This window comes from Danio rerio, chromosome 12 (assembly GCF_052040795.2).
Source record: "Danio rerio strain M-AB ecotype USA chromosome 12, GRCz13ab, whole genome shotgun sequence".
NCBI lineage: Eukaryota > Metazoa > Chordata > Actinopteri > Cypriniformes > Danionidae > Danio > Danio rerio.
Genome location: NC_141032.1, coordinates 22,443,953 through 22,467,796, shown reverse-complemented (window position 1 = coordinate 22,467,796; position 23,844 = coordinate 22,443,953).

Here is a 23,844-nt window from a genome sequence, read left to right as displayed (position 1 = left end):
GAATCATCTGGACTATCAAGCATAGGCTTATGCAGGACTAGCAGTTGACAATCATAGGCATGTGATCTACTCGGAATTAGTTTATAGACAAACTTCACATATTCCTGTTTCCACACCACTGTCCTGTATAATAAAGAGAATGTTACAATAAAGAAAAGTTAAAACATTTCATCTGATAAGGAAGATATAGGTAAGCAAATGTGTCTCTAATAAAGATACATAACAGAGTGAATACAAGTCAGTGTTTATCAGACAGGCGACACAGTGGTGCAGTAGGTAGTGCTGTTGCCTCACAGCAAGAAGGTCACTGGTTCAAGCCTTGGCTGGGTCAGTTGGTGTTTCTGTGTGGGGTTTGCATGTCATGCCTGCAGTCATGTGGGTTTCCTCCATGTGCTCCGGTTAACCCCACAGTCCAAAGACATGTACTATAGACCTGCGCAAACTGATATAAAATAATCATAACAATCCTAGATTTTTATTTAACACCATCTCTAAATTAGCAAATAATCGGTCATCCTTGGAACAAACTACTCCACCGCAAATTAGTAGTGATGACTTCATGAATTTTTTTAGTAATAAAATAGAAGGCTTTAGACAGAAAATAGGAGATGCCAAACTTTCTGCACTGGCTTATACTCCAAATCCTGTAAATATTTCATTGAATCATAATAATAACCTACACTGCTTCAACATCATAGAACATGAAGAGTTAGTAAAAATTATAAATAGCTCTAAACCAGCTACGTGTATGCTGGACTCAATTCCAACAAAATTACTGAAAGAGCTGCTACCTGCTATAGGAGAACCTCTTCTAACATTATCAATTATTTATGTCTAAAATACTAGAAAAAGTTGTTTCCACTCAATTATGCTCTTTTCTGCAGACGAACAATATTTTTGAAGTGTTTCAGTCAGGTTTCAGGGCTCACCACAGTACAGAAACCGCCTTAGTGAAAATAACCAATGATTTACTCTTAGCTGCTGACCGAGGGTGCGTCTCGCTATTAGTTTTACTCAATCTTAGTGCGGCATTTGATACCATTGACCACAATATCCTCATAAATCGCTTAAAGTCTACAGGTGTCCAGGGACAGGCTCTACAATGGTTTAAGTCATACTTAACTGACCGCTACCAGTTTGTGAATATTAATGGACAGCCTTCACAAATCTGCCCAGTAAAGTATGGGGTGCCTCAAGGATCAGTTTTAGGCCCTTTTCTGTTTACAATTTACATGCTACCTCTGGGAGACATTATTAGAAGACATGGGATCAGCTTTCACTGCTATGCAGATGATACTCAATTATATATTTCAACTAAACCTGACGAGACGTCTGAACTTTCTAAACTAACGGAGTGTATCAAAGACATCAAAGACTGGATGACCAACAATTTTCTTCTCTTAAACTCCGACAAAACAGAATTATTACTTATTGGGCCTAAATCTTGCACACAGCAGATCTCGCAACTCAATTTACAATTAGAGGGATACAAAGTTAGCTTTAGCTCTACTATAAAAGATCTGGGTGTCATATTAGACAACAATCTAACTTTTGAAAATCATTTATCCCATGTCACAAAAACTGCCTTCTTTCATCTGAGAAATATCGCTAAATTACGAAATATGCTATCCATCTCAGATGCAGAAAAGCTAGTCCATGCTTTTATGACTTCGAGACTGGATTACTGTAGTGCTCTATTTGCTGGCTGCCCAGCATCCTCTATTAACAAACTTCAATTAGTACAAAATGCAGCAGCCAGAGTTCTGACCAGGTCTAGAAAATAGGATCACATCACCCCAATTTTATCCTCCTTACACTGGCTGCCTGTTAAGTTTCGTATTGAATTTAAAATATTACTTCTCACCTATAAAGCTCTAAATAATCTAGCTCCTGTTTATCTAACCAACCTTCTGTCTCACTACAAACCAACTCGCTCTTTAAGATCTCAAAATTCAGGGCTTCTGGTAGTACCTAGAATAGCAAAATCAAGTGAAGGAGGTCGAGCCTTCTCTTTCATGGCTCCTACACTCTGGAATAGCCTTCCTGATAACGTCCGAGGCTCAGACACACTCTCCCAGTTCAAAACTAGATTAAAGACCTATCTGTTTAGTAAAGCATACACTCAATGCATCACCTAGCGGGTTCCACACAGGCATCTGCATCTTGCTTATATACACTATGAACAGCAGCTACGCTAATTATTTTCTTTATTCTCTATTTTCACCTGGGGATACTCATCCCAAGGTCCTCAGATTATGCGGAGTCACTGATTGGATCCAAGACCAGCGACGTGATGATCCCAAGGATTCCATATCCGGGACCAGGCCATATCCTGAGCTGCTGCTGCGCTGATGGTCGTGGGGAGTGGAGAACATGAGTCTGATTCCAGCGACGCTCCAGGGACAAACGAGTCTTCGCTGAGGCCATCTTCCAGCCTAAACCACGGCGAATGAAGCTCTGCACAAGACTTTTGGCCAGCGGAGAAATTAAAATGTTCGTGCCCAACTGAGTCTGGTTCTCTCAAGGTTTTTTTCTTCACTCCCATCAGGTGAAGTTTTTTTTCCCTCTCCGCTGTCGCCACTGCCTCGCATGGTTCAGGATTGGTAGAGCTACGCATCGATGAATTTGCTCTTCAGTGTTTGAACTCTCAGTAATGATTAAATCACACTGAACTGAGCTAAACTGAACTGAACTGAACTTAAACACTAAAACCTGAACCACACTGTCCCAGTTACTATGACCATTTATGTGAAGCTGCTTTGACACAATCTACATTGTAAAAGCGCTATACAAATAAAGCTGAATTGAATTGAAAATTGAATTGAACTATAGGTGAATTTGGTTAGCTAAATTGTCTGTAGTAAATGTGTGTGAATGAGAATGTGTGGATGTTTCCCAGAGATGGGTTGCGGCTGGAAGGGCATCCGCTGAGTAAAAACGTGCTGGATAAGTTGGTGGTTCATTCCGCTGTGGCAAACCCGGATTAATAAAGGCACTAAGCCGAAAAGAAAATGAACGAATGAATGAATGAATGGATTAATGTTTATCCAACATTCCTTCAGCAACATGCAGTTTAATCCTTGCTTTCATAAATCAAACAAATTCATTTAATGAGCCCAAAACACAGCAAAATGGCTAAAATATATAAAAAAAATGCACTCCAAAGACCCGATCTAAACCTGATTGAAAATCTCTGGAAAATGACACAAAATTATGGCTGAGAAACACTAGTCAGGTCCTGTGTTCCGTGTGTGTTTGTTTTCCCCATGTGCTCCTTTGTTCCCGCCATTAGTTAATGTTCATCTGTTCCTGTGTTTATCCCTTGTGTATCATCAGTGTCATTATGTTCCTGTATATATACCCTTTCATTTGGTTCATTCATTGTGCGTTATTCTTGTCGTGATGTCTCAGCTGATGTCTGTTTTCACGCCATGTCTTGTCTCCTGTGTTCTTCGATTTTCTTCGAGTGTTTATCAATAAATCCAGGTGTTTTGATAAATCCTGCAATCCTGTGCCTTCCTGAAGTGAACTCAGGCGTTACAACTACAGTCAGTGAAGCAGAGTGAGAGACTAGTAATGACTTATGTGCTAAAGTCATTCAAACCAAGGCCTGTAACCTTCAGACATTTTACGGGTAATCTTTTTTCAACCTACATGATTGCTTTTGTTATAACCACCATGGTGTTTTTCACAAAATATAGTTTTCATTGAAGTGCCTTGGTTATTTAGTAAAACTACCAGCATGGTATTGGTCGAAATCTGAACACTGAAGATTACATTATGTCACCACTGGTTTGCTTGGTTTGGGACTTGTGGAGCTGCGCATTGATGGATTGCTCTTCAGTGTTTAGACTTTCAGCAGTGAAATTTAAACCACACTGAACGGAACTGAACTCTGAAAATTGTCTCAGTTTCAATTCATTACAACTTCTATGTGAAGCTGCTTTTACAATCCTAATTGTAAATTAATAAACATGAATTGAATTCATTTGAATTATGAAAAAAAATCAAGCACGTATACAGTACATTGTTGTCTAATCTTGATACTGTCCAATTACAAATCCACCATGTTATGGACTACATATTCGGTCATGCAGCACACACACACACACACCTGCTCCAAGTCTGCTCTGATTAGACTTTCACAGCTGAAACTGCTCACAGACTAATTACTTGGACTATAAGAATACCTCTCAAACACACAGTTGTTGCTGAGTCTTTTTTACTGTTTTAGTGACACTAAAACGCGTTTCCTTTGTCTTGTTTTACCGTGTTTTTTTGATCCTTGACTTGTTTTTTTGTTACATCCTGTTTGCTGCTTGCCTTGTGACCATCTGCCTGTTATTTTGACTATGATTCTAGACTGCCTGTATACATCTGTTTGCCCCTGTGTTGACCATTGCTTGCCTGACCATTCTAATAAACCTGCATGTAGATCCTCACCTCTGCTGTCAGTGACACTCCCCTGGTTACAGATACGTTAAGTAAAATAGGTGATACATAAATAATTCACAATTCTATCCTCAAACTTGAGACCTAAAATATCACCTCAGTATTAAAGGACTCTGAGTGAACAACAGGTTAGGTGGTACAAGATTCAGAGAATGGCACTCACGTTTGTTTTCTGTCTTTGCTTGCTGGCATGATGCAGAGTGTGTGGCCGGGCTCCAGGGCACTGCTTCTGGTTCTGGGCGTCCCGACACTCTGCCCTTTGGCTGCTCTCTCCTGCTCAGCCACAGAGATCTAAGAAACCCCTGAGGAATGCTTTTCACCAGCCACCCTGCCAACCGTCCTGGGCCTGCATCACGCTTTATAGCAACCCACAAAGGAGATGGAGGAGAAATGAAAGGAGCAGGCAGGAGTGACATTTAGGAGGACTGTATTGACTAATTCTGCATTCCAATCACGGCCGTGGCTCATAGCCAAAGAGCCATATTTTCAGTACGTTGCATTTGTGAAATGCTCTTTCTGTCCACGACATGAATTCAAACCCAGTTAAGATAAATCAATAACCAAAATCATTTTTGTGTGGCCTCTGCAACCAGCACAACATAATGCAAATATGCTGTCAAACACTTCATTGTGTTTCAAAATAAAAGTTTGCGTTTACATAATATGTGTACCGCATATATTTATGTAAAAATACTACACTAAATAATCTACATATAATATTAATTAACATTTTCTAAACTTTCATATACATATATGCATACATAATAAATATACAGTACAGATCAAATATATAAACAAAAATTTGGATGCAAGTAATCCCGATCAACCGTTTGTCAGCATGAATTAATATTATGTAAATATGTCATTACGGCTTTTTAATATAATTTTGCTTGAGAAATTGATCAGAAATGATTATTCTCCAATGAGTAAGGTAAATCTACAGTGACATATTAAGGAGACAAAAAAGGCTATTTGGGGTCTTTGTGCAAGGAGGCGTCTGAATAGGCTCTTCACCCATCTGAAGTGTCCCCTAATAGCATCTCCATTTGTCCAGATATTGGTGAAAAGACGTCATCCTAAAGAGACGCAAACAGAGCTGCGTAGCACAGTTTATTGCAGCATGTTTCTATTTGTGGGTTTTAACCACTACAGCAATCATTAAAATTAGCACATCAAGGAAAACAAAAATAAAGCCGACAGTAGTAGCAGAGACATACCAAAACTGGCCTGCTTGAAGTAAAAGTGATTATAAAGTGGAGATTTGAGATTTTAAAATACATTTGATAGATCTTCTGTACTTTTTACCCCCAAATGCATATTTGAGACCTTATAAAGTGCAGCATTTGGGTCCCTGTAAATTTTTGATAAATAAATTATACCAAAAAAAAAAAAACACACACACAATTTTTTTTAATCTAAAATATCTTTTTTTTTGTATTTTATCTGATAGATTGGTCTGTTTTCAGCTCTGCAGTTGTTAATTCATTGTATTTTGTTTTGCTACTTTTTTAATGTTATTAATCTGTTCATAACTGTTTGTTTGTTCATAGTTTATAATAATTTGTTATTATTTATATTATAATAATATAAAAATAAACTTTTTAAAAATTCCTATGTAAAAAAGTATGGGGTAATTTATTCATGAAACCTGCTAAAATAAAATTTAAAAAAGCCACCCATTTCATTGCAAAAATATTGTTCAATTTTGTAAAATATTCTTAAAATCTACTTATGGAACCAAGTCTTTACCTATAATGCTTTAAAGGGACAGCTATTTTAATACACTACCTGACAAAAGTCTTATCGCCTGTCCAAGTTTTAGGAACAACAAATAATAACTTGTCGTCTAGTCGATCATTTGGTATCAGAAATGGTTTATATGAAAGGCAAAGCCCTCTAGATTATGCCCATGCATTTTACCCAAATAAAATATGATCATGCCTAAATTCTTAATTATTTAATTAGGACAGTAAGGTATGACTTTGCTCAGACAAAAGTCTTGTCACCTATCAAAAACAATGTACAGTATAGAATAAAAAAAAGTTATGGTTGCCTTTGGTCAATCATATTTGTCAATCATATTTGACTCCCATAGGCTGCATCCATACAACTGTGCAATGACTCAAATAACTAAAAATAAAGGCAACATGTTCTTCCAGGACTCTCAGAGTTCATCAAGATTCTTTGGATTCATCTTCAATGTCTCCTCCTTCATGTTAGCCCAGACACACTCAATAATGTTCATGTCTGGTGAATGGGCTGACCAATCCTGGAGCACTTTGAGCTTCTTTGCTTTCAGGAACTTTGATGTGGAGGCCGTAGTATGAGAAGGAGCGTCATCCTGCTGAGGAATTTGCTCTCTCCTGGGGTTTAAAATGTAATGGGCAGCACAAAAGTCTTAATACCTCAGATTGTTGATGTTGCCATCCACTCTGTAGATCTCTCGCACACCCCCATACTGAATGTAAACCCAAACCATGATTTTTCCTTCACCAAACCTGACTGATTTCTTTGAGAATATTGGGTCCATGTGGGTTCCAATAGGTCTTGTGCAGTATTTGTCATGATTAGGATGCAGTTCAGCAAACAATTCTTCTGAAAAATCTACTGTCTGCCACTTTTCCAAGTGATCAACAGAAGTCAAGTTATTATTTGTTGCTCTTACAACTGGGATTGATGACAATACTTTTGTCAGGTAGTGTATTGTGAAGAATGTTGGAAAAACAGCTATTAACCTTCAAAAAATAGTATGAAACCCAATGACTGTTTTTTTTCCCAACATTTTTTTCAGTATATTTTCTTTTGTGTTCAACAGAAGACAGAAACTCAAACAGGTTTGGAACAAGTGGAGGATGAGTACATAATGGCAGAGTTAACATTTTTGGGTGAACTGTCACTTAAAAACCTGTTTTATACAACAATGATATATATCATGATGAAAATATGATTCTTACACAGCAACTAGAATAATAATATAATATAATATAATATAATATAATATAATATAATATAATATAATATAATATAATATAATCATTAATAGACACATTGAATTGACACATAATCAGAGACACATATCAACTAGTAAACATCATCCCGCTAACTGTTCTGAAGCTCTGTAAGATAAGAATCATTTTATTACCTTTGCCTCTTAACCTTGTTCTGCTAGTGACCACTGGCAGATCCAGCCTGGAATGAAAAGGGTTTGTACGCTTAGGTAAAGCTTTAAATAAGATTATAGGCAAAACTATTCACAATCACAATTTATTCCTACTGGGTATTCCCACAGTTCTGCATCTGTGACTCAAGAAAAGCCTGAGATATTAACAGACAATGCTTTGAAAGCATGAAATAAATTTGTTAGGAGGCCGAATATGAACTATGTTTTCGGGTCAAGTCAAAAACATAACATTTTAGGAAACCAGCTTTGAAAACCATAATGTTAATGCATTTACCATTCTAATATCATCAAGCTTTATGGTTTCATTTAGCAGATTTAGAGCATATAGACAATAAAACTGTTTATATGTTGCAAACAATCAAGTCATTGCATGTATTGTAAAATATACACTGTGTTCTATCAGTATTTACGTTTTTAAATATTTTACAGTATGATTGCCATATTATTATTATTATTATTATTATTATTATTATTATTATTATTATATTGTATCTTGCTAAATTGGCCAAGTTATCAAATATTTTAAGGGGTGGTCCACTACTATATCATATTTTAAACTTTAGTTGATGTGTAATTTAGCTGTGTTAACATACACAACATGTTTGAATGCAATATCCTCAAAGAGCAAAGGGAGACATTGGCTTTTACATGGCCAGATTTGCAGCAATGCTGTACCAAACCAAACGCTGCTATTTCCATGAGCTTGTTCTGTTTCTATATTTGGGCTTCCAAAGGACACGACACAAAAAGAGAAGTGCTTACAATTCAATTTTAATTATGTTCCAGAGATTTATTATATATATATATATATATATATATATATATATATATATATATATATATATATATATATATATATATATATATATATATATATATATATATATATATAGCATTTGATCAGTGCTGGATTCGGCTAAAATCTTCTCCAACCGACGAAGCTGTAGTTTGTGAGCCACAACCTGTAAGTATTTTCATTTGTTGCTGAATAAGCTTTTCATTGGTAAATAGATTGTTATTGGACTATATTTGGCCAAAATACATCTATTTGAAAAGCTGCAATATGAGGGTTCCAAAAAATTGAAATATTGAGAAAATCACATTTATAGTTGTCTATATTAAGTTAAAAGTGATGCATATTACTAAATACAAATCAAATCTTTGATATATTCAATATGGACATTTTACTAAATATCTTCATCAAACATGATCTACTTAATATTCCAATGATTTTTGCCATATAAAAGAAATTAAATAATAAAAAAAATTAAAAAGTGCATCATAAGACAAACAACATGAAAATTATAATATATACAAAACTAAGGTTTTATTTAAAAATCTCTCAAGAATAAAATTCATTTATTGTTTCATGCTTCTTTTTTTTCTTTGCTATAATATTTAGACAATTCAAACTTCTGAGCTTCATAAGAATATCAAATAGATTTTTAATAAAAAGAATAAAACTAGAACTTCCAAATGAAATGATTTTAAAGTAGGGAGAAAAATACCCACATTGGGTGCTGACGCCAGTGTTTCGCTGTTTTTTTCCAGCAGAATGGCTGACACATCTCTCTGTGTGATCTGGCTGACATGCCCACATAACACCTGTAATCAGGGGCTGCCAGCAGTGCCCGGGGGGACATAAAGAAAGTGTGGCGATGCCCCGTCGTGACAGCAGTCCTTGTTCCTGCTGACAGGTCCGTATGCAGGGCTGAAGCGGCGACAGCGCATGTGTAAATACAGGCTGGAGTCTCTGCCTCTGGGGAGATAATGTTATCTCCAGCGTCAAGGAGTTCTCCCATCCCTCCTCCACAAAAACCATCCCCTGAGAAGCACACGCATCTCACCCCCTCTTACCCTGCCTACAATCTCAGAAATAAAGCATCCAATAAGAGGTTTTCCAACTGATGGCATAGAAAAACATTTAAAGACATAGTTCTCCCAAAACTGAACTGATTCACTCTTGCTTCAATTGTTCCAAACATGTTTGAGTTTCTTTCTTTCTTTCTTTCTTTCTTTCTTTCTTTCTTTCTTTCACAAAGAAAACATATTGGAGAATGTTGAGAAAAAGCATTTATTGACTTCCATTGTATTTTTAGCTCCTAATATATGTCAGTGGACATTCAGAATGTCTTTTCTTGTTCAACAGAAAAACAGGAATTTCATTAAAATTTAGAACCACTGGAATGTCAGTAAATGGGGCAGAAATTTACATTTTTGCGTTAACTATCCATTTAAAGGGCACCTATGATGAAAATTTACTTTTGTAAGCTGTTTGGACAGAACTGTGTTTGTGTGTAGTCCATTGTCATATTGGAGCGATATAAACATAACAAGTCTCTTTTTTAATTTTCTTACGTTAAAATAGGACCCAAATCCCAGTGATTTTGAGGGCCACCTCAACCTGACAAAGTGATGCGGTTTTGCCCACACAACGAATTCATTAAGAAGTGCCATGTCTCCACAATAACATGTATACACATGTTACACATGTTATACATGTTATACATGTCCACAGAACATTTTTGCAAAGAAACAGTGATTAAAACATGTTACAAAACTCTGAGATCAGCTGAACCTCAATAATTAATTTTAAAAGTTTAAAGCATTTTTAAAACAGAGCATGTTTTTAATGAAGACAGTAAAATCAATATGTAATTCTTGTAATCCCATGTAACCGATGTAACTGTCAGTAAATGCATAAATGTGTGTGTATACCCCAAATGACATTTGTGTGGGACTGATCATTTCAGAAAGGCTTGAATAAACACCACAAATACATGAAATAAACTTGCTTAGTATTTTTGACTTGTGACCTACATCCATGCCTGTTTCTATCACTGACGGCTGTTTCAAGAGTTCACACTTAGCTGATGATTGGTAATAAGCTAGTTTGGCATGCTGTCCCGGGAGAGAGCCCCGAGCTCATGAGAGCCTCGAGCCCGGGGCTCCCTCCCGTTGCAGGGCGAGAGGGGAGTTTGAGCTCGGGTAGATCTCGAGAACCCCCCTCCCTCCTGCTGCGTGAGGGTTGCTAAGGTGATGCGTTGCTGACAGAATTGAATCAAATTTGGTGCTAATTTGGATTAGTCAATTTACTTAAGAGTCATGTTTTTGGGAGTGTGGGAGGAAACCGGAGGACCCGGGGAAAACCCACGCAAGCACGGGGAGAACATGAACTCCACACGAAAATGCTGACCGTTTGGGTAGATGCCCGAACCGGAGGCATTTTGCTGTGAGGCTGCAGTGCTAGCCACTGGGCCACCGTGCTGCCCTGTAGACAAAAGAGGAGGGGAAGGGGTGGAAGGGGGGATTCTTCAAGACGAAGATGACTAAAGGTAAGGTGTTTGGTTATTTATACTTGGTTAGGAGTAGTCTGATTGGTGATTCATACATTAGCTTGACTCTTGGCCAGCCGTGTCAATCATAAGCACGTGATCCTCTCGAAATTAGTTTATGAATAAACTTCACTTCAAGAGTTCACACTTAGCTGATGATTGGTAATAAGCTAGTTTGGCATGCTGTCCCGGGAGAGAGCCCCGAGCTCATGAGAGCCTCGAGCCCGGGGCTCCCTCCCGTTGCAGGGCGAGAGGGGAGTTTGAGCTCGGGTAGATCTCGAGAACCCCCCAAAGTGCTTTATGCTCGGGACAGCAGCCGCGTATTGAAGAACCCCCCCAGAGCCACTGATACCAATGCCATATCCGGCTGCTGGATATACAGTTAGGGAAGAGTAGGAGAAAGAGAGGGGCTCCTGCGGGAGCGTGGGTAAGCATAAACTCCGTGGGAGTCTGGGCAGGGAAGCTTGGGAGACTCTGCGGAGTCATAGCTGGGAGTGATGGCCTAAGCAGAAGGAAGATAGAGGGGTAGAGCTAGAGGGAGTAGTGGCGGTATTCGTCACTAGTAAGCATAGACTCCGTGGGAGTCTGGGCAGGGAAGCTTGGGAGACTCTGCGGAGTCATAGCTGGGAGTGATGGCCTAAGCAGAAGGAAGATAGAGGAGTAGAGCTAGGGGGAGTAGTGGCGGTATTCGTCACTGAAAAGAATAAGAAAAGGAGAGGGGGCGGAGAGACTTCAGTGCTTGGAGGAAGCGGAGCCCTCGACGCCGCAGGGTAGAGAAAAAAGTGGGGCGGAGAAACTCGACGCTGGGACAGAAAGGAGGCGGAGAGACTCGAGCGCTCTGGGGGAGCGGAGCACTCAACACCGGAAGGAAGGGAAAAGGTGGAGAGACTCGGCGCTAGAAGGTAGCGGAGCACTCGATGCTGGAAGGAAAAAAGAAAAAATTCTAAGGGGCGGGGGTGGGTGGTGACAGACTCCGTGGGAGTCGAAGCTCGGGGTCAGAGCTGCTGGGCCAGTTTTTGTGTCCCCACTGGAGTCGGGAGCGGGAGGGGGCAATAATGACTCCTGCGGGGAGGGGCCGTGGCCAGAATCGTGCTCCGGGGTAACTCCAGCGGGAGTCAGAGCTGGTGAGTGAGGGCCTATGCGGAAGGAACATAGAGGAGCCAGGTGTGCTTGAAGGAAGCGGAGGTAGCGGAGAGACTTGGTGCTGAAAAGGAAAAGAAAATCGAAGGGAGGTGGAGAGGCTCGGCGCTGGAGAGAGCGGAGCACTCAACACTGAGAGACAGGCATAAAGTGGGGCGGAGAGACTCCCGCTAAGAGTAAGCGGGGCACTCGACGCTGGGACAGAGAAGGGGGGGGTGGAGAGACTCCGATGCTCGGAGAGCAAGGAGCGCTCGACACCAGAAAGAAGGGTATGAGCAGAGAGACTCGATGCTGGGAGACAGCAGAGCGCTCGGTGCTAGAAGGAAGACAGAAAATTATCTAGTGGGTGGGGGGGGGGGCGGTGACAGACTCCGCGGGAGTCGAAGCTCGGGATCAGAGCTGCTGGGCCAAGTTCCTGCAGGAGTCGGGAAAGGGGATGGGCGGTGAAGACTCCTGCAGGGAGGTTTTGGGGCTCCATGTTCGGGGGGATTACCCCTGCGGGGGTCCGAGCAGGTGGGTAGGGCCTATGCGGAAGGAATATAGAGAAGCAAGATTTGCGCTAGAAGGAAGACGAGGGTAGCAAAGAGTTAAACGCTGAAAGGGAAAAGAGGGGGACGGCGGAGGAACTCGGTGCTTGGCAGGCGCGGAACCTCCGCCACCGGGAGACATAAAAGTGGGGCGGAGAGACTCGCTGCTTAAGAAGCAGCGGAGCACTCGACGCTGGGACAGAAAAGGGGGGGTGAAGAGACTCTAACGCTCGAAGGGAGCAGAGCACTCGACACTGGAAGGAAGGGTAGGGGCGGAGAGACTCAACGCTGGAAGAAAGAAAGGTTAAGCTATTGAGCAGTGGTTGACTGCTGTGGGAGTCGAAGCTTAAGGTAACTCCTGCTGGAGTCAGAGCTGCGGGAGCCAGGATCCTGTGAGAGGAGGGAAAGAGAGAGTGGTGGTGACTTTGCAGTGGGAGTAAAAGGTGAAGGGGTGGCTGGAGTGGGCATGGCTCCTGCCGGAGTCGGCACTTGGGGTGTCGCTCCTGCAGGAGTTAGCGACACAGGGTAGTGCAAGCAGGGATAAAAGCTAAAAGAAAAGGGGAGAGTAAGCAAAGTTTGTTCGCTTGGAGCGAGGAGCAGGTCATAGTGGTGCTTTGCTGAGGGGAGAAGCGGAGTCGAGTCCATGCTAGGGGTACAGGGAGGGAGGAGCGTGGGTATTGCTCTGCATTAGGCATGCTGATTCATTTGGCAACCAATGGTTGAGTGGTGGCTGGTGAGGGTCTTTGGACAGTGTGGATGTAGTAATGGCTGAGGCTGATGCCATGAGTCTGGATTGCTGGGAAAGCCTAGTGGGCTGCAGGGACAATGCTCAGATTCTAGATGAATGGCTGGAAAGGGGGTTTGTGGAAAACCTGAAGGCGGAGGACGACCTTTATCTTCGACGACCTTATCTTCTACCTCATGTTATGAGATGATTAGCGTCGTCTGCGTAAAGGCTTGTGGGGGTTGGAAGTTTTAGTCATCCCAGGGCACCAAAGAGTAGGTATTAGTAGAACTGACTTGGATATTTGCAGTGTGGAGATTAGAAATGAATAGGGTAAACTTTAAAAATGTGTGATGGTCTTTGGAAGCATTCCATGCTGTGGAATATGGTCAGAGGGTATTTGAGGGTGATGGAGGTTTCCCAGAGGTAGTAGTTGGGTGGTTTGCGACCATGTCAGTCCTGAATAGGGAGGGGCAGGAGTAGGGTTGGACTCCGCTTCGGGGCCAGCTGCCAGAGTTTCTGTATATACATGAAGAGTTGGCAAGGTGTTTTGATTTCCGTCTTTAAGTCGCTCTCCCTCTGTATTGCCTCGCATGCAAGCTCCTAAGATGCATAGATCAGCCATGGATGCTGAGAATAACTTAATAAGGTCCTGAAGATTGATTGTTGAAGGGGGAGAGGGTGGTCCAGGGTTATTGGAGGCAGAGTCTGCGGGCAGTGCGGCTGGGGGCATGGCTTCTTTGAGAAAATCGAGCAGCAACCAATCGCTGTAACGATGGCTGTATGTTCAGTTAGTGGTTTCAGCCACCAGTAATATTCCAGTGGAGGTAAATGTGACTTATAGATTTCATGAAGTCCCTATTATGACATAGATTAAATAATATGTGTGATGAAAATAGCTGGAACCCAAGTTCTTGACAGACTTGATATTGGCTTGAGAGAGCCAGCGTGACTGCACTGGGGCTCTGAGGCAGTTGGCATGAATAGCATTGATGCTAAGGTGTCGCTAAGCGTTGCTAGGTGCTTGCTAGGGTGTTCTGAGTGATTCCTGGGCGGTTCCTGGGGTTCCCTGGATAGTTAACTGGCGAGCCTTGTTTACATGTTGGTCAAACCCTATGCTTAGCAAGTGTTTCTAGCATGTGATAGCGTTAAGCAGATCATCGCGTGGCAAGTCGCTGTTGCCAACTGTAGCATACAAGGAATCACGTTACTAGCATGTGTCAGACGAGACAATGCTGTTCTGATGCTGAAGTAGAACAGTTCATAAGTTATTACTAGGTTAGTTTGTTGTTGCTATGGATCAAATTGACAGCTTAGCGAGGTGATACGCCGCAGCTTCTTGTGTGAATGCTGAAATCGAGCCGGATGTCTCTACGACAGTAAAAACTGGACTTGGACTAGTGAAAAATAGCTTGCCATATCATAGAAAATATAATGCTTAGATTATTTATTTGATGACTGAAGGTGTGGCCAGTGTTATATACAACAAAGACGACTTTCTGTCAATTAGTTAACAGCATGACAGAATGTAGGTTTCTCGTGCCATCATAATGATTAAGTATCAGTAATGAAAGTAGTGCTAATGACTAGGGCTAGACAGAATCTCCTGACTTTGGAAAAACTGCAGATTTATGTGGAATGATTTTATGAGTATCGGAACTAAACTTTTATAGATTAAATAACAGTGATATCTTTTTTACTTTTTAGTCTTACGATGGAAATCCAGTTATATCCACTTATTTGGTAAACAAGCAAGCTCATATAATATATCTACTAGAAAGGCAGAAAATAAAACTTTACGAACTATAGATTATGTAAACATTTTAAATTATTCAATAATATTACTGAAGTTAATTTACCATCTAGATGAATATGAACATTACACACATTCAAAAGTAAATAAACAGAAACAGTGATGGGCTAAGAATTTCGTGCGTGCAGATTCTGTGTGGGCATAATAATGACTAATCGAATAGCAAGTAGCTATCGGGATATTTAAATGCTGTAAAATATATGACAGCATATAATATCTAATGCTAATTTGCATTAGTTAAGAGTATACGTGCAAATGGGGCTTGCCATACGGAATGGATTTGGATTAATGTAAACATGGCTTGCCATATAGTCATTGTTTAGTTTAATTAGACTGATGCATAGTGTTTACTTAAAACATCAGTCAGTGAGCTAGTTTGTAAAGAATTCAGATCTAATATGATGGTTTCTAATGGAAGGAGTTCGCCGGAAGCACTGTGGATGTCTAGATTAAAATCGGAGTGCGTGGAACGAGGCTTTGGCATGAAGTACTGAGTAAATGTTTTAAGTCTGCCTAATCATAATAACGGCTTATGTTTGTCCGTATATGACTGCTTGACACTATAGCAAGTGCTGTCAGCTATGGGAATGGTCTACGTGCAGCGTGTTGATCGTCGTTTGAATGTTTGGTCTGCTTGTAACGCCACGGTTGAACATGACTAAATAAAGCAAAAGCAGTGCGCGTGTGCTTGGTATTAATGTGCGGGATCTTTACCTGGCAAGGCCGGTAGTGCGACAAAACAGGCTGAATAGCCCGAAGTTTTACGTGCCGCAAGCGGAGCATTATCGACCGCTGTATCAGGATGCACGGTGGAATACAGCCAATACTGGGCGCTGGAGGCTTGCGCGCTCCGATGGGGGCTAGTTCCAGGCTTTGGGAGAGCGGCGGCATTGCGTGAAGGCCAGCGGCCCCGTGTTTGAAGCCGCGGACTTGTTGGTCTGTTCTGCTGAGTGGTAGTTCGCTGGATGTCAAGTAGAAGAAGCGATAGGAGCTGGCAGTTTAAGGATGTTCTCCTCGGAGATTTCTGCTTGAAAGTTACAGCGATTGGCTATTCTTCAAGACGAAGATGACTAAAGGTAAGGTGTTTGGTTATTTATACTTGGTTAGGAGTAGTCTGATTGGTGATTCATACATTTGCTTGACTCGGGGCCAGCCGTGTCAATCATAAGCACGTGATCCTCTCGAAATTAGTTTATGAATAAACTTCACTTATCTGATATACGCATGAGAAGCAGACACGCACGTCAGAACGGTGAGCAGGGAGAAGCAGCTCATTTGGATTTAAAGTCACAGGCTACAAAAACAGCTACATTGTCCTCAAGACACCAAAATGGGGAAATTCTACGTTATAATAAACAATCTGCCGGGTATTTTGGGCTGAAACTTTACAGACTGTCACCGACTCGGTCCCAGTCATTCCCCTCGCTGGCCAGCAGAGGTCATTGTCACCGGACTATTGACATTACGTCATCCACTTACACTGATTGCAGACACACCTGACACGCATCCGGGAGAGCCAAGATGGCAGCGGAGTGAATGGTCACGTTTTTTAGCGCTTAGGTACTACGAGGAGTTTTAAAGTTAACAAAATGGTTATTTTGCATGTAGAATCTTAAATTTTGAAAGTGTATGTGTTCCTGAATATTTTTAACGGACATTTTAATTTCTGACGTGACAATGGGGAAAAAAAGAAAGAATCAGTCCCTTCAGGAAAGTGCTATATTGGCTGGATACCTCGTGGAAGAAGGGGACATGGAGTCTGCAAACTTGGAAAATATCGATCTTGAGACAGAAATTGGTGCCAATGAAGAGGTTTTTGCAAAGCCTATTTGTTCTACTCCATCCAAGAATCATACGAGATCAAAAGGTACGGATGAAATATCCTTATCTACACTCCTTGACGCGATTCAGAAGCTAACCGCTAAAATGGATGAAACGCACGACAAAGTGATTTCCATTGACAATACGGTCGCAGTCTCCTGTGAAAAACTAGATAAATTGTCTGAAAAAGTCTCCCACATGAGTGAAGAGATCAAGACGCATGGCGTTAAAATAGCTCTAATTGAGAAGGAGAATAAAGAATTGCGGGCAGAAAATCTACGTCTAAAAGAGAACTTTGACGAAATGCAGCGCTACTCCCGGCGATGGAATCTTAAGTTACAAGGGGTTCCAGAGCGCGACGGAGAAGACACGAGAAGTGTGACGATCAGCATCCTGAAACAGGTGGTCCCTGGCATACAAGACAAGATGGAAGATGTAATTGATGTTGCTCACCGCCTGGGGCTAAGGAGGTCTGACGGAGCACCTCGTAACATCGTGATGCGTTTTACTATGCGTACCTACAGGGACATTGTATGGCGAGCTGCAAAAGAGTCTCGCTATCTAACGGAAAACAGAATTCGCATCAAGGAGGCGTTAATCAAACAGGATGTGGATGCTAGAGCCAAGTTATGGCCTTTAGTGAAGAAGGCTCGTGAGGAAGGCAAAAAGGTTTCGTGGAATGGCCCCTATGCTTTTGTTGCTGGAAAAAAACTTGAACTTATTCCCTAAAAACTTTACGGAGCATATGTAGCCGAACGTAATTTTTTAGTTATCTAAGCAATCTCCAATTGAAGAATAACTAACGGTATATCTGAGACTTTTCTTTTTCCCTATTGACTGTCATAACTATATTTTATATGTAATTTGTTCCTTCATAAGTAATTGCACTACTGGCTAAGGTTCATGTTAGCTTTATTCTCCTCTTTGCCGTTACTCGTTTACAGCGGTAAGTTCAAGAAGTGTGCATTGTTAATTTTGTTCTATTTGTATTCAACTTTATTCTAGTTTTCTCTTTTATCTCTGTTTCTAGTTATTATTATTATTTTTTTATATGAATGTTAAAAACTTTGAGTTTAACTCTTTGAGTATTGTTTCGTTAAATACCCGTGGCTTGAGAGATCTTACAAAAAGAAAGGCTTTATTTTTATATTGTAGGAAAATGAATGTTGACTTAATACTTTTACAAGAAACCCATTCTTGTGAGAATGATGTTCGTTTTTGGAAATCACAGTGGGGTGATAGAGCCTATTTTAGTCATGGGTCTAATCATTCAGCGGGTGTTATCACTCTCATCAATAAATTTAAAGGAGATATTGTTGAATCTCTAGCCTCTACAGAGGGTAGATGGGTTATTCTTGTCACTAAACTTGATAATGCAGTCTTTATAATAGTTAATATATATGGCCACAATTTAACTTCCGTCAATAAAGCATTTATTTCTTCACTACAGATAAAAATTGAAGCTTTAAAGAATAAATATCATCAGGCTTTTGTTATATTTGCTGGAGACTTTAATGAGGTTTTAGATAATTCATATGACCGATATCCCCCAAAAATGAGTCGCAGTAATGACATTATTTATACTCTGTGTGATTATCTTCAAATAACAGATGCTTGGCGACATTTTCATCCTGATGTGAAGGAATACACATGGAGTAATAATCTGCAAACTTATAAATCTAGAATAGATTTTTTCCTTGTTTCTCAACAGCTGTTACAATTTGTATTTGATGTAAGTCACCAGTATGCTCCATTTTCTGATCACTTAGCAATTAGACTAGTTCTGCAAACGAATCGTAAGGAGAATACCTTACGTGGTTACTGGAAATTGAATAATAATTTGTTAAACGATAAAATTTTTAATAGTCAGATTAAACATTTAGCTAATGAAATATTCTCAAATTGTGTGAGTAAGTCACATGCTGCTGATTGGGATTATTTTAAATTTAAAGCTAGAACTCTAGCTATAAACCGATCTAAAGCCTTAAGAGTGGTTAATGCCAGTAAGGAAGCTAATTTATTAAATAATATAAATGCCTTGATTAGAAAAGAAAATCTCTCTGTTCAAGAAATTACTCAGTTAAAATCCTGTCAATTAGAATTAGACCAGTTGTATATAGAAATTGTTAAAGGTGCCTTTGTTAGATCCAGAGCAAAGTGGATTGAGCAAGGAGAGAAAAATACAAGCTTCTTTTTCTCACTTGAGAAAAGAAATTTTAAAAGAAAGAGTATTTCTGCTCTACAAATAAATAATTCCTTATCAAAAAATCAGGAAGACATTGGAAATTTTATTTCAAATTTTTATAGAAACCTATATTCCCTTGACTCTCATGCAAGCCAAAACGGATCTTACCTACAACAAATAGAAAACTATATACCTCAGATAAGTAATGAGTTTAAAGTATTATGTGAAGCTCCAATTTCTTTAAATGAAATTAGGGATGCAATGAAATTAATGAAAAAAGGGAAGTCGCCTGGCTCTGATGGCCTAACATTAGAATTTTTTATACATTTTTGGGAATTTTTAGAGCAACCCTTTCTTTTAATGCTTCAAGAGTGTTTAGAGAATGAAACAATGACCCCTACTATGAAACAAGGTGTGATATCTCTCATTCCCAAACCAGACAAAGATCCAACTATTATTGACAATTGGCGTCCTATTACACTTCTAAATTTTGATTATAAATTACTTGCTTCCATATTTGCCAAAAGATTAAAACGACATTTACATTATATTATAAATGAAACGCAGACTGGATTTATAAAAGGGCGTCATATTAGTTGTAATACTCGACTTGTGCTGGATCTAATTGATTATAAAAATGAAATTGACTCTGATGCTATTATCCTATTCCTCGATTTTTACAAGGCTTTCGACACCGTAAAGCATGAATTCCTTTTAGACTCTTTGAAAGCCTTTGGATTCCCCTTAAAATTTCTTAATGTGGTACAAATGTTGTACAAAGATATTAATAGTTGTGTAATTCTAAATTCATGTACTTCACCAAGATTTCCTGTGCTTCGTGGTATACGACAGGGCTGTCCCTTGAGCCCATTCTTATTTTTATTTGTTGTAGAAACTCTATCTATAGATATTCTACACAATAATAATTTGGTTGGTATTAATATCTTTAACAGAGAGATTCGCATATCACAATTGGCAGATGACACTACACTATTTTTAAAGGATAAAGATCAAGTGTCTCCTGTTTTAACCATTATTAATGCATTCTCAGATGCTTCTGGACTCAAACTAAATTTATTAAAATGTGAAATTATTTGCTTGTATGACACCTTAGATGCAAAAATTGAAAATATACCGATCAAAGAGGAAGTAAAATACTTAGGAATTAATATAACAAAAAATCTAATTAGCAGACAGTTTTTAAATTTTTCAACAAGATTATCTAAAGTAAAATATATTTTTAATAGTTGGCTCCAAAGAGATTTATCAATTCTAGGCAGAGTCTTCTTAACCAAAACAGATGGGTTATCTAGATTTGTATACCCCTCATTATCTTTAGCAGTAGATAATCAGACCTCTAAAAAAATTGACAAAATTTTTCTTGATTTTATTTGGAATAATAAGCCTCACAAATTGAAGAAACATTTATTATCAAATAAAAGGAGTGAGGGGGGTCTTGAAGTCCTAAATTTTGATGACACCAATAATACTTTTAAAATCAATTGGCTAAAGAGATGTTTGCTTGGTTCAGACTCTATGTGGTATTTTATTCCAAACAATATATTTAAAAAGATTGGTGGCCTTTCTTTTTTAATGAAGTGCAATTACTCCATTGGTAAATTACCTATTAAATTAGCTCAATTCCATCAACAAGCTCTTTTAGCCTGGAAACTGACTTACAGCCACAACTTCTCACCCCACAAAACCATTCTATGGAATAATGGTGACATTAAGATAAATAATAAATCTTTTTTCTTGGATAAATGGTTTAACAAAAACATTATTTTTGTTTCTGATCTTTTTAACAGTAACAGTGATCTTTTAACTTATGAGAGTTTTATAAACATGTATCAATTCCCTATTCGCTATATGGAATTCAAGTCAATTATAAAGGCTATACCTAGTGGATTATTATGTCTGATGAAAGCTGCTCTTAGTTATGAGACAGGTACCAAACAATTGTCACAGTTACTCCTAGGAGGAAAATCTATTCTTAGTAAAGAATGCAATAATAAGTTTATACGTCAAGTGTCCCAGTCACATAACGCAATCACTCCTAGAGGAAAGTTTTTTTGGGGATCCATAATTGTTAATATTCAATGGAGGAAAACATGGTTATTACCATATAAATTCTGTATTCCTAATAAAATGAAAGAGGTGCACTTTAAAATTTTGCACAATATTTACCCATGTAATGCACTTTTATCCAAATATTGTGATGTTACTGATATTTGCACATTTTGTAAGAATGAGAGTGAAGACATTTGTCACTTATTTTTTTCTTGCGATGTATCATCACTGTTTTGGGATGATTTAAGCTCATACTGTTTCTCCAAGGTTAATATAAGTGGTAATTTGTACCTTAAGGATGTTATTTGCTATTTTGAAAACCAAAACAAGGCGTTAGAAGCCACTGTGAACTTTCTTATACTTGCTGGGAAATTTTATTTTCACAAACAGAGGTTTCTTAAAAAAAATCCAATCTTTATTGACTTCTTATGTGAAATAGAACATTTAATTAAATCTCTTAGATTAATTGAAAATAAGAAATGTACTTCTTTCTTGAGCAAATATGATGAGATCTTTCATGCTACTTGAATATTTATTTCTTTTTTTTATTATACTGTCCTTTTTATTTTTATTTATATTTTATTTTTTTTATGTACTGTGTTTTAGTTTTACTTTTATCTTGTGTATGTAATGTGATTGTTGTGTAAAAGAACTGTTATCTTTTACTATAAAAAAAAAAAAAAAAAAAAAAAAAAAAAAAAAACATTTAATCAGTTTGAACATTTTCATTGAAAATATTGATGTATTAAAACAACAATGTAACAATAAAGTTATAATGAATGCTCTCAAAAAAAAAAAAAAAAAAAAAAAAAAAAAACACCTGACACGCATCCAGCAATCACACTCCACACACATATAAGCAGCACTCACATGCTGCTTCATTGCGAAGTCTTGTTTTGCCCCGGCTAACACTACTGAGCGTTCTCATCCTTGCCTGCCTTCCCGTTGTGATCCTGCTTCGTTTACTGACCCAGTCTTGCCTGCCGCCTGCCTTGTACTTCAGCCTGAATCCCGACTTTGATCCTAGCCGCCTGCCTCTGACCCATGCCTGCATACTCATCCTGTGTTTACCTGCCGCCAGCCAAACGACTACATACTACTGTGTTTGATGTGAGTTTGCGCACGCACAACTTCTGTGTGCTATTGTTTATTAAACTGTGTTTAATAAAAATTCTGCAAATGGATCCCTCTGTGTCAGCCACTTCGTTACAACAGACACATTCTGGAGACACCAAAGTCTTATCTTACATCTTGTAAAAGGGGTAAAATAGATGCCCTTTAAAATCCATGTAAAATCTAACTTTACACATTTTTCTTTAGACGAACAGTTAATCCATGTGAGTTTGTCCACTGAAAAAGTTGTCTGTGTTAGTAATCTTTATTCAAATTCTGACCATTTGCTTCCGTGTTTACTCTGGTGGCCCTTCTCTGTTGATGCCAGTTTGATGGCTTCAGACACAATACTCTTCCATACCATGCCTCCTCTTAATGTTAGTTTTCTATGAGATGATAAGCAATGGATGATGTTGCAGCCCTTACTCAATATTTTATTTCAGTTAGAAGTACATCTATAGACTGAAATAAAGGTCTTTTTATCCTTAATTAGTTTCTTTATAATGTTAAAAGAATGGTTTTCAGCTTCCTCCAAATTCTTCTGTTTTATTTGCTCGACAGAAACAATTTAGTCAAACAGTTTTGAAAACAAGTGAAGGGTGAGATCATTTCATAATTAGATTTTTGGATGAGCTATGCACTTACATTTTTTGATATGCATTTTTCTATTTTGCTTCAATGTCAGCTCTGCGTGTACAATATGAAAAATGCTGGGTTCCATACAGTTCCTACATGTTGTCCCCACACATATTGATTAAGTTACCATAATAATTTTTGCAAATTTAAGTGGATTGAACATAAAAGTTATCCCTAAAAAACTCAAGAATTGTGTTGATTCAGCTCATTTTAAACAAAAAGTTTGAAGAACCAGCTATTTGTGTGTGTGTGTGTGTGTGTGTGTGTGTGTGTGTGTGTGTGTGTGTGTGTGTGTGTATGTGTGTTTATAATATACACAGTGGTGTAAAAAGTGTTTGCCCCTTTACTGATTTCTTTGTTTATTTTCTTGCATGTTTGTCACACTTCAATGTTTCAAATTATCGAGCAAATGTAAATATATTAATCAAAGCTAACACAAGTGAAGACATCATGCAATTTTAAAGTGAAAGTTTTTGTTATTAGGGAAAAGAAAATACAAATCTAAATAAAAATCTGACAATACATGCACTTAATATATACAGTAAAGCAATTCAGTCAATTATTAAAGTCTAACTGGGGTTGTGCATCAAGAAATGGTGCCCCCACTCTGTGGGCTTTTGCCAGATTCTAAATGAACAATAAAGTTTTAAGGACTTTCTCAAAAACGAAACATTACAGTAATTTATTGTTCAGTTGTTTTCTCAAAAACATATCATAACTGTAATTTATTGTTCGGTTGCTTTCTTAAACACAAAACATTACTGTAATTTATTGTTCAGTTGCTTTTTCAAAGACGTAAAATTACTGTAATATATTGTGTGGTTGCTTTCTCAAAAATGAAACATTA